This window comes from Apium graveolens, chromosome 8 (assembly GCF_009905375.1).
Source record: "Apium graveolens cultivar Ventura chromosome 8, ASM990537v1, whole genome shotgun sequence".
NCBI lineage: Eukaryota > Viridiplantae > Streptophyta > Magnoliopsida > Apiales > Apiaceae > Apium > Apium graveolens.
The window spans coordinates 238812959-238827797 of record NC_133654.1 but is presented as its reverse complement, the minus strand read 5'-3'; positions in this window follow the sequence as shown (position 1 = coordinate 238827797).

The following is a 14839-nucleotide window of genomic DNA, read 5'->3' as shown; positions in this document are numbered from 1 at the left end:
CTCAAAGATATCGATAAGTCAAATTGTGTATATAGAGATCTCAGAGATATCGAAAAATCATTTCGACATGTAGAAATCTCAGAGATATCGACAAGTCATTTCACATGTAAAGAACTGGAGATCTTGACAAGTCAATTCTACCTATAGAGAACTCAAGATATTGATAAGTCATTATACTTATCGATATGTCACTTCTCTATAGAACAAAAGGAGATCTCGACATACTATCTCAAATTCAGAATACTTACAAGTTCAAGATTCAAGATTATCAGTCAACAAATAATTCACTCACTGAATTAGAAAGTCTAGAAAGTCTACAAAAGCAGCTTGAAGAATACAAGATCAAGGGCCAAGATTCACTGGACAAAGGATGTTCATAGACCTGCAAGATTTTGCACATATTTGCTAAACACTAGAAAAGGAAATAGACAAGGTTGCTTTAGAAATTGGTCTAGTACATTTTAGTGCAAGTTTTGTAAACCCGTGTTGCTAGTTTATAAAGAATGCACGGATCCTTAGTTCACAAAAAAAATAGATCTAGATTTTCTTGTATTCTCTCAAGATAGAAGCTGAGTTCTTATTTTCTTAAGAACACAGATTTTTAGCAAGACAAACTTAATTAATACAATTAAGTGAGTTTTTGATATATTGTGTTTGTGTGTGAATTTTGTGAAACATAATATCTACATCTCTTAACTGCTTTGTTCAACCATAATCCAAAGAGCTTAAAAACTAAGAAAACTCCAAAAAACACATCCACCCCCCCCGTGTTACTTTTATGTGCATTCAATATCTAACAGTATTACACGGACATCTATTCAAAAGTTCCGGATCATCAGGTTCTTTGCTTTTTTTTTAAATGTCAAGAATTTTTAACCCCTTTATTAAATTTTTCAGTAAAACCATAACAACTGGAAATAATTTGATTAGTGGTCTAATTAGTATCGTAAGCCATCTACAAATGGAAAAAAATATATGTTAAGTCAATAACATATAAGCGTCCATATTGAACATGTAACTAAACATAAAAGTAAATCACACATTAAAATGCATATAAACAATGGAAGAGGATAATAAAATTGAATACTTACATTTAATATTGTTAAAATCGTAGTTGCTATGTCATCATGTATTTTGAATAATATGAAGATATGTTTTTGTTAGAAAAAAGAGCGAAAAGAATGAAATGCCAAAAGGGACGGTTGCATTTGCACAAATTAATTTACGACGGAATTGATTTTCGGTCGTATGTTACTTTAAAAATATTTTTTTTGAACGGCTAACAAATGCTAGTAGGGGCATTTATTGTGGTTGGTGGAAAAATTTATGACAAAATTTTTAGTTCGTAGTTGAATAAATATGTTAACAATTATTTAGTGTTTTATATTAACTTATCTACAAATATTAAATTTATTTTTTCCGGATGTTTATATTGTTGCAATTTTATAATCTATTATAAATCATAGATTAATAATGAATAAAATATTTAGATTAATCTATAACTTATTAATACTTGTGTTCTAACTTGGTCGAAATAAGTATTTAAATTACAAAATCATTATAGTTGTACACTTTGTTTAAAAGAAAGTTATAACTAGTGATTACCAAAACTAGAATTTGTGATTTTTAAAATATAGTATAAATATTAAAAGTATTAGATTTTGTTTGGTTTATTTAGCCATTTTGTAGATATATCATTGTATTTGGTCACCGTAATGAAATATTCATTAAAAACTTTAGAAAAATTGGCAATATTTATTTAAAAATTTATAATTCTTTCCAAAATTAGATGATATTGAAAAAATATATATTATTGTGAATTTTATAAAATAACATTATAGATATATATATATATATATTCATTATATTATAATGTTAGTCCCTTAACAATATAACAAGAATTACAGAAGGGGGGTTGAATGGAATTCTTGAAACTTTTTCTTGATTAAAAATGTTCTAACTTGAATATATATATAAGTGTTAATTGATTAGCACAATGCGAAATAGTTACTTAAATGAATCAAAACACAAGTAATTAAAAACAAGGGTCTTTAAAAACTTTCTGGTGGATTTAAATGATTCCACCAGAGATATATAATATATATCGAGAGAACCCTGTGTGCAAAAAGCTCACAGCTGCTTTATGAAATCATCAAGTACACAACATATACATTACAATCTCCCCCAATTTATGTCTACTGGAATTGTAGCCATAAATTAAGAGACACTTGATGATAACAAAACACCTTAAGAATACAACCTTTTAAATGACAGTAGATAATACTGAAAAAAGCTTCAATTAACAAAATGTACAAAGTTTTGCTCACAGTCATTTTCAAGATGTTCCTCTAGCCTGAGCAGATTTATCTAGTTCCTTGAAGGTCTGGATCTCTTTCCAAGCTTTCTGTTGTTTTCCTCAATCTGATTTTGGAGCTGCCTGTGGAATTCCAGTTCATCAGATTCTGAGAGATTTAGCTTTCCTTGCATTTCCAAAAGAGTCTCATTGCTAGAGATGCTCAATTGGTCTTCTAATCTGAAAAATCTTCTCACTCTTTTGTCATCCATGAACTCCATCAGCCAGTAGGGCCTTAGATGCACTCTTCTCCCTGTGTAAGGGATAATTAGAGTCTTTGGGAGTGCATCTTTAGCTCTAACACTCCTTAGTTTTTCAATCTTCTTCAGTACCAATCTTCTTGCAGTAATATTGAACCCAAAGTTCTTCTTGAAGGATGAATAAACTTTAATCAGTACAGCTTGGCTTTCTTGAAGGATCCTGTGAAGTGGCCACTGAATCTCCTTTCCTCCTTTGTACTTGAACACTAACCTTTCAGGTAGGTTTCTGTATGCATCAATTTCTCTCACTTCATCTAGTTCATTTAGATAGAGGTTTAGATCAGAAAATTTTTTGATGTCACACAAGTACATGTAATCTCCCCTATTGACTTTAGATTGAGCTTTGACTACTGATTTGGATTTAAGAGGTGACAGCTTCACTTTCTTGACTGTTCTTGACTTTGTTCTCTTTGGCTTGTTAAGGATTGGCAAATAGAAGTCAGGAATTGGTATGTTCTCCCATTCTACTGGTTCATCCTTAGGCACATTAGGTTCACCATGGATGTTCCTGTAAGGATCCACCACCTTGATATCTTCAAATACCATAGAGGGTTTTGATGCTTGAGTTGTAGTTGGAGTGGATTCCTTGGGAAACTGATTCTCCAATTCCTTATCAACAATGTCCAGTTTCCTTTTAGTTCTTTTAGCCAATTCCTTGATTCTTGGAGATTTCTTCAGTTGTTCAACTTGTTTCTTTGATTCAATAACTTCAGATGGCTGAGCAGGAATTTGTTGTGATGAATTTACAGCATGTAGCTTGGCTAAGATAGCAATTTGCTCTTTCTTTTGTTTAGTCTTTTTAGCATCTAGAGCAACTTGCTTCTTTTCCTGCTTCAATCAAGCCTTTTCTTCTCTCTTTGCTTGAGCGAATTGAGGATGTCCAGCCACCACACAAATTTTTTCCCATTTCTGAAAATTTTAGCAATGCTTCTTTTTGAAGCTGAATCAGCTGGATCTTTGTAGAAAGCAATTGACCTTGACAGAAGCTTCTTTTTATCAGGCTTAGGTGTCTCATACACAGTATCCAAAGGGTTCTTCATTGATGATTTTGAGTAGTTTACCCTTGGTTTCAGAATTGTTTCAGCCTTTGGAGATTTGATGCAGAATGGTTGTCCTCTTTCCAGATAGTTCATGCTCATCTCATTCACACTAATTTGCTTGACTTGAGAGTGATGGATGGCTGACTTAACTGGCTCCTTGACAAGTTCAAACTACTTTTGTATTTCCTCATCAATCTTCTCCCAGTTGACTAAACTCAACTTCTCCTTATCAGCTGCTCTTATGTTGGTTGCTACTGCATTGATCAGATCTATACTGTCTGTAGCTGGTGGTTTTGAGATATTAATTGAAGGCACAATTACTTTACTAATTTGAATTTGAAGCTTCTCCCCCTCACTTGGTCCTTTCTCCCCCTTTTTGTTATCATCAAGTTGATTAGAGGAGGGGGTTTGAGCAGCCACCAATTTTTGAAGTAAATCTGTCTGTTGAGCTTGATGAAGATGAATGGTTGTCAAAGATGCTTCCATAGCTGACATTCTTGTATCTAAGGCATATATCTTGGTTACAAGATCAGAATTTTTCCTTAACTGCCTCTTGATATCAAGCATTGTAGACTCTGGAAGCTTAGAATCCATCTTGTCTAAAATGGCCTTCTTCATCTCCTCAATATAACCCTTTATGGTGTTTACATCCCTAGCATGTTGGAAGCCTTGGATTTCTTGAAGTTGCAAGGAGTCTAGGTGTGCCTGAAGGAGCTTATTGGTGCTGGCATTAGTAGTGGTTTGAAGAGCAGTATTTGTTTGATTGATTAGATGGATCAGGGTTGTCTTGAAGTAGTGCTCATCACAGTGCTTTGAAAATGCCCATGATGGCATACCTGATCTTGACCTTGAACCTACTTCTCCCCCTATGTCCATTGCCTCATCTTCACTATCCTCACTCCCATCACTAAAGAAATCAGCTGAGCCACCAGTCTCATAGTCCACATCACCAGCTGTAGAAGGAAAAGATGTGATGGCATCCTTAGCTCTCATCATAGACTGTGTGGTATGTACCAAATCCAGCATCCTTTCTGCATTGTCATTGCCCTGTTTATCTAGAAGTTGATAAGCTGGAACAGGCTGAGTAAATGCCTCAGCATCAAGGGAGGTGGAATCTATAACAGCTTTAAGATGCTGAGATAGTCCCTCCCTGTCTGTATCATGGACATTCATTGACTCACTAGCAATGACATCCATCCTTATAGCTCCAGTACCTGCATTTCTCTCGTTTTCTCTCTTTTGTTGCATCAGGGTCTCACCCTGGCTCCCCACCCTCACACCCTCACATTCACCTACTAAGGTGGGACTCTACTCACTCTCTTTTTCCAATCCTGAAGAAATGGATTGCATGGTTTCACTCATTTCCTCTCCTTTTTCCTGGGAGCAACCCAGAATCTCACTCAAAACACTCTTCTCTCTCAATACTAAGAGTGACTGTACAACCACTAAATCTTATGCACTTGAAATAAATGAAGTTTGAAGCTGTGCAGAGATACTCGACGGATGAGTGATATCCATCGAGTGAGTGGTTTTGCTATCCGACGGATAACTGCTGTTAAGCTTATCCGTCGGGATACAATCACTACTCGACGGATGAGCAATATCCATCGAGAGAGTAGAAATGAATGAACTGGGAAAAGAAACTATTGTTGACTCTGTGCTGATTGAAGATATTTTGGGCACAAATGATACAACAGTTCCTGAAAGAATTGGCAAGTGAGCCAACAAATCATCTAAAAGATGATGCTCACTTGCACTGGATTTTGGCTTCCCCAACAGAGTTAAAGAAGGGGAATCAGGAATTGATGTGTATCATATCCACATCCAGAGAATTTGTTGGTGAGTTTGGTGTTTGAGGTGCTTCTATGACTAGAGATTTTGGCTGTGACTCCACATTTATTGGAGCCACATCAAACTGAATTTGTGAAGGTGCAGTGACTGTGTCTTTTGCACCAGTTTGCACAGTGTGTGTACCCTGTGCATCCCCAAGGGTTTTAGATTTCTTCTTTCTGGCATAAGTTTGGGGTGAGCTTGTGTCCCTAACCCTCTTGGCATGTGCTCTTGGTTGAGAGCTTTGTTCAATAACTACATCCTTTTGGGAGGATGCAGCTAGAAATGAGCTTTTATCATTTTTAAGCACTGCAGTTTGTTGGGAAACTACAGTATTGCTAGGCTGGGATCCACTCAACTCTCCATCCTTATTTTTAGGGTTTCTTTTATGTTCACCCCTTCCCTCACCTATCTTGCCCTCCTTCACACTCCCTCTTTGGTTTTAGTGGATTTTGCAACTGGCATCTTTTGAGAGATACCAGAGGGGGCTTTCTTAGATTTGGATTTTAAAATAATTGCAGGTTTGGTGGCTTGGGTAGTCAACTGTTTGGTCATTGACACAGTTGCCATTGCCACACGAGAACTCAAAGAAAGTAGTGAGGTTAGAATAGTGGTAGAGATAGATGAACTTACCTCACTTACCTGAGGTGCTTGCATTACAGGAAAATAGAACAATGGCACATCCTTGTGATGATTGGCCCTGTTCAAATCTGCAATGAGCCTTCTCTCTTGAACCCAACAATCTAATTTGTTGTTAGGGTTCTCAAGCACAATTTCTTCACAGAGGTGGTTAGCTAACATCATAAAGAATCTAGCATAATACACATTTTTACCTCTTTTATTTAACTCTCCTAATTTAAAGCCTAAATCAAACAAGATAAGGTCACTGAAATTATAGAATTTATCTGTAACTAGCATGTAGAGCATGTTAAGCATGGATATATTGACTGAATCAAAATTACTGATTTTTCATGAGAAGATCTTTGTCAATACATCACACATAAAACTCCATTATTTCCTAAGACCCATTCTCCTAATGTCACTTAACTTAGAAGTAGAAAGAGCATATTCATGGAATTAAGCATATTGATTATATCAGTGTCAGTGTGTGGTGAGGTCACAGTGTTATCAGGAATCTTGAAACATGCTTTTATAACATCACTATTGATACAGAATTTTTTACCTTTAATGGTGAGTGTGATTGTTTTATCTGTAGAGTTGTATGTAGCAATGGTCCACATCTCTTCAACAATTTCACAAAAGATTGTGGGTGATTCCAGCATGGCATAGCTGAGCTTGCAATTCTTCACAAAGTCCATCATCTTGTGATAGTCACCAGATTGCTGAATACCCTTGTTCACTAGTGCAGTGAAATTGTTCTTCTCATAAATGAACCCAGTTTGAGATATAATCTTTACAACAGGTGTCATTGTTAGAGAATAAGAGCTTGAAGAGAAAGAGAGTAAGTGCTTTGAGAGAGAATGAAATTTGAGCAGTTGATTTGAGAGTGATATAAGAAAAGCAATTGAAATGAAATAAGCTTGTATACTATCTCAAAAATAGTTGTTAAAAATAATAAAGTAAAGTAAAGTAACCAATAAAAATTGCCTAAAATAGCCGTTTAAAAATAAACTGTAAAAATTCCACCCATTATCCGTCATGTTATGCTTACAAACTGTAAGTATACTCGATGGATAATGTACAGGGAATTAACGGCTGAGATTAAGATAATTCGATAGATGAGGATAAACTGTTATCCGTCGTGACATAAAATATTCCAGAAAAATAATTGATTTTTATTAGCAAATAATATACCGACGGATGATCAAACTCGATGGATAAAGGTCATCGTCGAGATGTAAATTTTGACTTAGCCAAAATTTCATCCAAGACTGAAAAATCAATTAAATTTCTGGTTGCATTTCAACTTGCAAATTAACTCATAAAGATCTACGAATAATTGAGCATACCTAACTCACTTACCAACCTTGAAAAGGTGGATTCATCCAGTGGCTTGGTAAAGATATCTGCAAGCTGCTTCTCACTTGGAACAAAATGTAGTTCTACAGTACCATTCATTACATGTTCCCTTATGAAATGGTACTTGATATTTATGTGCTTTGTCCTTGAATGTTGTACTAGATTTTCAGTGATGGCAATTGCACTTGTGTTATCACAGAAAATAAGAATCCTTTCAACTTGCAAACCATAGTCTAGCAATTGATTTTTCATCCATAAAATCTATGCACAGCAACTGCCAGCAGCAATATATTCAGCTTCAACTGTAGAAGTAGAAACTGAATTTTGCTTTTTACTGAACCAGGACACAAGCTTGTTTCCTAGAAATTGGCAAGTTCATGTTGTACTTTTTCTATCAATTCTACAACCTACATAATCTGCATCTGAATAACCAGTTAGATCAAAACCAGAATCTCTAGGGTACCAAATGCCAAGTTTTGATGTTCCCTTGAGATATCTGAAAATTCTCTTAATAGCTATTAAGTGATATTCTTTAGGATCGGCCTGAAATCTAGCACATAAACATGTAGCAAACATTATGTCTGGCCTACTAGCTGTTAAGTACAAAAGTGAGCCAACAATGCCCCTATAACTTGAAATATCCACAGACTTTTCAGTAGTATTTAATTCAAGCTTAGTTGCAGTGGCCATGGGAGTTTTTGCAGAAGTGCAATCCACCAGATCAAACTTCTTTAAAAGATCAAAAATGTATTTAGTTTGACTAATGAATATTCCATCACTAACTTGCTTAACTTGTAAACCAAGAAAGTAAGTCAGTTCTCCCATCATACTCATTTCATACTTACTTTGCATCAATTTGGCAAACTTTTTGCAAAGTTTCTCATCTGTAGAGCCAAAAATAATATCATCTACATAAATTTGGACAAGTATACTAGAGCCATTAACATTTCTAAAAAATAAAGTTTTATCTACAGTATCTCTTGTGAAGTGATTTTCCAAAAGGAACTTTGATAAAGTGTCATACCAGGCTCTAGGTGCTTGCTTCAGTCCATAAAGTGCTTTCAAAAGATAATAGACATGTTCTGGAAAATTTGGATCTTCAAAATCAGGAGGCTGACTGACATAGACTTCCTCCTCCAAATCTCCATTTAGAAAAGCACTCTTGACGTCAATTTGATAGACCTTGAAATTGGCATGGGCTGCATAGGCTAAGAAGATTCTGATGGCTTCAAGTCTTGCAACAGGAGCAAAAGTTTCATCAAAATCATTTCCTTCTTGTTGACAATAGCCCTTAGCAACCAATCTAGCTTTGTTCCTGACTACTATGCCATTTTCATCCATCTTGTTTCTGAATACCCATTTGGTGTCTATTAGATTCTTTCCTTTAGGCTTGGGCACCAGCTTCCATAGCTTCTTGTGCCTTAGCCAACTTTCATCCTGATTTGCTTTACTGAGAAGACAAGTAACAGATTCTGCATTAGATGAGTTGAAATCAGCTAGGTACACATTTTCTTTTCTCACACCAGTGAGAACCACTTTGTTGCTTCTTTTATTAGTTACAACACAGGCTTCTGAGTTGAAAGTTACTGAGTTGCCTTTATCACAAAGCTGGATGATACTCAACAGATTATGTTTGAGACCATCCACTAAGGCAACCTCCTCAATGATGACATTGTCCTTTGAAATCAAGCCATATCCCACAGTATAACCTTTGCTGTCATCTCCAAAAGTAATACTTGGGTCAGCTCTCTCCTTGAACTCTGTGAGCAGGGTAGAATCACCAGTCATGTGTCTTGAACAACCACTATCCAAGTACCAAAGATTCCTTATGTTTCCCTGCACACATCAAAATCAAATCAAGTTAATTTTGGCCCAAGTTTCCTTGGGGCCTGCCTTGTTAGCTTTCTTTTTCTGTTTCTTAGGCTTTATCTCATTTGACTTGGGGATATCAGATTCATCCTTGGTCATTTGAGTTGGGCCTTTGAAACCATTCATTGCAACAGAATTATCATGCATATTATAATCAACAGGGAATGGCATGCTATTAGTAAACATGTTATTCCAGTAGGGCATGCTAAATGGCATTTGTGGCATACTAAATGCATCATAATAAGGAGTAGATGCAAATGGCATATTAGCAAACTGTACATTCATATTATGTGTAGACATACCATTCATAAGCATGGGAGGCATGGCATTCATGTCGGTAAAGTGAGGTGGCACAGACGTGGAAGTAGGCATGGCAGATTTGCAATTAACAGACAGGTGATTTACACTACCACGCTTGACACAAATTTTTCTAGGAGCATATTTATCAGGTATGTAGTTATTGTGTTTGTTAATCCCTACTTTACCATTTCTATTATTTTTCTTTTTAGCCTCTGTTTTTACCTCAATCTTTTCAAGTCTGTCACTTAACTGTTTGACAGTCATGTGACCAATATTAGCCTTTTTCCCTTTCTTAACCTGACTCGATTCCCCTGAAACAAAGTTCTTGGAAACAGATTCATACTTATCATTTAACTTAACAAGTTTGGATTTACTAATAGGCTTGCTCACAGCCGACGGATGAGGATTTTCATCATTCGACGGATAACCCTTTTTGTTATCCGACAGATGATCCTCATCATCCGTCGAGTCTACATCTGTTAGCACTCCTTCTACCAAATTTGGTTCTAGTTTCTCTATGTTCTTTTTCCAGGCTGCATCACAAAAAGACTCAATTTTTTGAACTTTGGTGATTTGAGCATGGACATCCCTAGATGTTTTCCATGCCTTAATCACCTCTTGTTCACGCTCGAGCTGCTTCTTCAAAATTTCTTCTTTCTTCAAGGACTCAGTTAATTCCTCCTTGGAAATTTTACACTCAATTCTTAAATTTTCAAAATCAATGAACTGAGACTCAAGCACATTATTCCTCTCACTTAAAAACAAATTGTTTTATTTGATTTTAGCATTTTCTTTAGTAAGAGACTTAAGTGTAACACGCAAATGATATAACTCTGTAGACATGTCATTTATGGCATTATTACACTCAGCTTTAGATAAATGTGCAAGGTTTGTAGTAATTACCTGATTACTTGAAGAACTTGTTTCTGTCTCATCAGACTTGGCCATTAGGGCTAGATTAACATAGCTGACATCTTCATCTTCATCCAGACCATCTGATGCCCAGTCATTTTCTTGTGTTATAAAAGCCCTTTCCTTTTGTTTGAGAAGTTCAAAGTATTTTTGCTTATAATCCACAGGCTCAAACTTTTTCTTACTGGAATCTGACTTCCTACACTCACTGGCAAAGTGCCCTGCCAAGCCACATTTGAAACATTTGAATTTTGATTTATCCACCATGTTTCTATTTGGCTTGGCTGCTCCAAAGTTCTTCTTGAACTTGAGCTTGGCAAATCTCCTGGAAAGAAATACTAGGTGTTCATCAATGTCCTCCATGTCATCTTGGCTCAAAGAATCTTCATTCTCAGCTACCAGCCCTTTGCCCTTGCTTCCACAGACCCTTGAAGTTGACTCAACAGCTTCCATCTTCTCTTCCTTCTCTTTTTCCAACTCAGCAACTAGTGCAATGGATCCTCCTTTCTTCTTTCCTCTCTCCATCCTCTCATCTTGCTCTATTTCAAGCTCATAAGTTTTCAGGATGCCATACAGTCTCTCAAAAGTAAACTCCTTATAATCTTGTGAGTTTCTTAATGAGACTGTCATTGGTTTCCATTCCTTTGGAAGAGATCTAAGGAATTTCAGATTTGAGTCTTTTGTCTGATAGACCCTTCCATGCAACTTTAGAGCATGTAGCAGTTTTTGAAACCTACTAAAAATGTCAGTGAGAGACTCACTTTCTTCATTATGAAAATGCTCATATTGCTGAATCAATAGCCGCATCTTGTTTTCTCTAACTTGCTCAGTGCCATCACAGATGATCTGTATTGTATCCCAAACATCCTTAGCAGTTTTGCAGTTGATAATGTTGTCAAACATATCACCATCAACTCCATTAAACAGGATATTCATGGCCTTTTTATCCTTCCTGACTTGTTTAATGTCAGGATCAGACCATTCATGCCTTGGCTTGGGGACAGATGGCTCATTTCCAGTTACAGCTCTCATTGGAACATGAGGGCCTCTTTCTATGCAGTAAATATAGGCCTCATCTTGAGAAAGCAAATGAAGATGCATCTTTACCTTCCAATGATGGTAATTATCTTTATCCAGACTAGGAATCTTGACTCCAACATCCTTCTTGTTCATCTTGCTGTATTGTTTTGATCTTTAAACTCTTTGTAAGTTAAGAGCTTGCTCTGATACCAATTGTTAGTCCCTTAACAATATAACAAGAATTACAGAAGGGGGGTTGAATGGAATTCTTGAAACTTTTTCTTGATTTAAAATGTTCTAACTCGAATATATATATAAGTGTGAATTGATTAGCACAATACGGAATAGTTACTTAAATGAATCAAAACATAAGTAATTAAAAACAAGGGTCTTTAAAAACTTTCTGGTGGATTTGAATGATTCCACCAGAGATATATAATATATATCGAGAGAACCCTGTGTGCAAAAAGCTCACAGCTACTTACAAATATTGAACAATAAGAATGCAGAGAAATACTAAGAATTCTGCTTACAAATGTTTCTCTGCTTGTCTCTCAGATAGTTCTTTAGTTGCTACTTCTTGGTTTATATATCACCAAGATTACAAAGTAATGAGACAGGATAATAAAACAAAACTATCTAGTCTGTTACAATGCTACTTCATTACTCTATTCCAGCATCTTTGAATATATTCATAATAGCATGAAAATGGCAATGCTTCTTTGTTCTCGAAAACCCAGTTGAATAGGCTACCACATTCAATTTGCATCCACTCAACGCATGTGACTGTGTTGTCACTGTCAACAGATATTTGAATTCTTTATATGTCGGGTCCATGATCATCCGTCGAGTTATTGATCATCCGTCGGGTTGTTGATCATCCGTCGAATTCATTGTTGTTTACCCGTCGGGTAGCAATCAGGCACTTGACTTCATTTCACTTATGCAGAATTATAAGACATCATCTATGTACAATTAATCAACATATTCTGTATATCTAATTAAAGTCAACATGACTCAAATACTACTACAGATTCTAAACAATGTCTATGCAGAAATGTGCTACAGACTTATTGTTACATAAGCTACTCACTCGATGGATAATAAGTCATCATCCGTCGGGACTATATTGAGTCATCCGTCGGGACTGTAAACCTTATTCGTCGAGTGCTACATAATTTCACTAAGTAAAATCTACCAAGGTGTTTTGTTCATGAAATCATGAAGTACACGACATATACACAACATATAACATTTTTCATCCAAAATTCTTAAAGTAATTATTAATAAAATATGATCATTAATCAGGTTAGGTCAAATATATAGTTTAGTAAAAAAATGTTATACCTTAAACTTGCTTTAAGATTTAGTAAAATTTTGTTTATGTAATATTTTATTTATAAGTATAATATTACAATAAATACCAATTCCATTCTTGAATACAATGAATCATATAACCATTTACGACTTTTTTTGAACTAAAATTGACGTAATTGATTCATTTACGACGGAAAATTTTCTGCATTTTTGCTGGAGTAGGAAGTAGATTTTCGTCACAAAATCCAATTTTGTTGCAAGTTAATAAACATGAGCCCACTTTGTTAATTAAATAATAAATAAACTTACGACGGAATATATCATTGTATGTTTGTTACTCACGCCAAAATAATAGTCAGATGTTATCCTGTATGGCCCGCCTTTAATAAAATAAGATATAAAACTTACGACGAAATAGAACGTCGTAAGTTGGTAACTTCCAACTGAATATACGTCGTATTATAGCAAGAGGGACCTATATGTTCGCCAATTTAAAATTATAAGAATATATATATATACAATTACCATATTACGAGTGAATATGTTGATGAACAACCGTCGTAAGTTTGTATTTTCAGAAGGGCCAAATACATATTTTTCAGTTTCCAGCCATCTTCGGCTTTCAATTTAAATTCTAAATCAGCCCTCTTAATCAAAAACTACTAATCACAAACTCAACACAATCAATGTATAAAATTAATGCTATTAGTCAAAATACCATGATTTAGATTAGTTATAGCATAAATTCGTACTAGTTCACATTCAAAAGTCTAAAGCGTACACAACGTAGGTGGATGTAGAAACACCCACAAAACCAAATTCAGTTTACATCTTACAAACATTCATTATCAAATACATAACTCTAACATTCAACCCCTAATAACTGGACCACCAAGAGGGACATGATCATATTAAGAACCGCTCATATCACGATCCTCATCAGACTTGGTACTCTCGCGATTGGTCCCACCATCATTAGAATCATCTTCGATAACTAGGGCATTCCCCTATAATATACACTTAAATAAGTTATAAAATTGTAATCAAAATCATTTATTTGAACAGAATAATTTATGCTTAAATGTAGAGTATTGTACGGGGGGAATTCATCAGTTGCAAGACCAAACCTTACATTATGAATATCTGCTGCAAAATCTGGATAGTTCTTGTCAAATTTTTTTCATTCTTCTCTATCTGTAGGGTGACTAAGAACCCCTTCAGTCACAATTCCATTCTCTTGATACTTCATATGTTGGGTTGTGTGGGTAGACATGTACAAACACTGTAGATGATGAGTGATCTTAAAATATCTTAAAATCTTCCTCAGAATGGTATTACTCCCGCCATTAGTTGCATCTTTGTATCGTCTTAACTCACGGTACTTACAATTTTTCAAATCTTTATCATCATAGTAGAATGACATGCAATCATTCTCACATGCATGTATTTTTTTTGTATCTCAAACTCAGCTTCTTGACCATCTTCTTGACACCATAATAATTGAAAAGAAGTTTAGGCCCTTCCGGAAACACATCTCCTAGTAAGAGGAGTAGCTCATCAAAGGCCTTATCAGTACATTTATTATGATTTTTCCAATGTATTAATCTTGAAACAAACTTCAATTACGGTACTTGATATTGCTCGGATATACTGATTTTCCAACATTATTCCGTTGTATAAGAATTTATATGCTTGCTCATTCGGGTCCTCGCGGACACTATTGACATCTCCAAAATCTTCCCCTCTGAAGGCATCCTTCAACATCTCATATTCATCAAATACATTTTCACGATCATTCATTTCTTTATTTCTTGAGCCACCTTCTTTTTCATGATAATGTCATATGGTCTAAGTTTCAAGAAATCTGGTTGCATACAAGTGAAACTCGATATCGGGTATGATTTGAAAAAGTTGATTGTTACATGTATTACACGGACATCTAATCAAAAGTTCTGCAT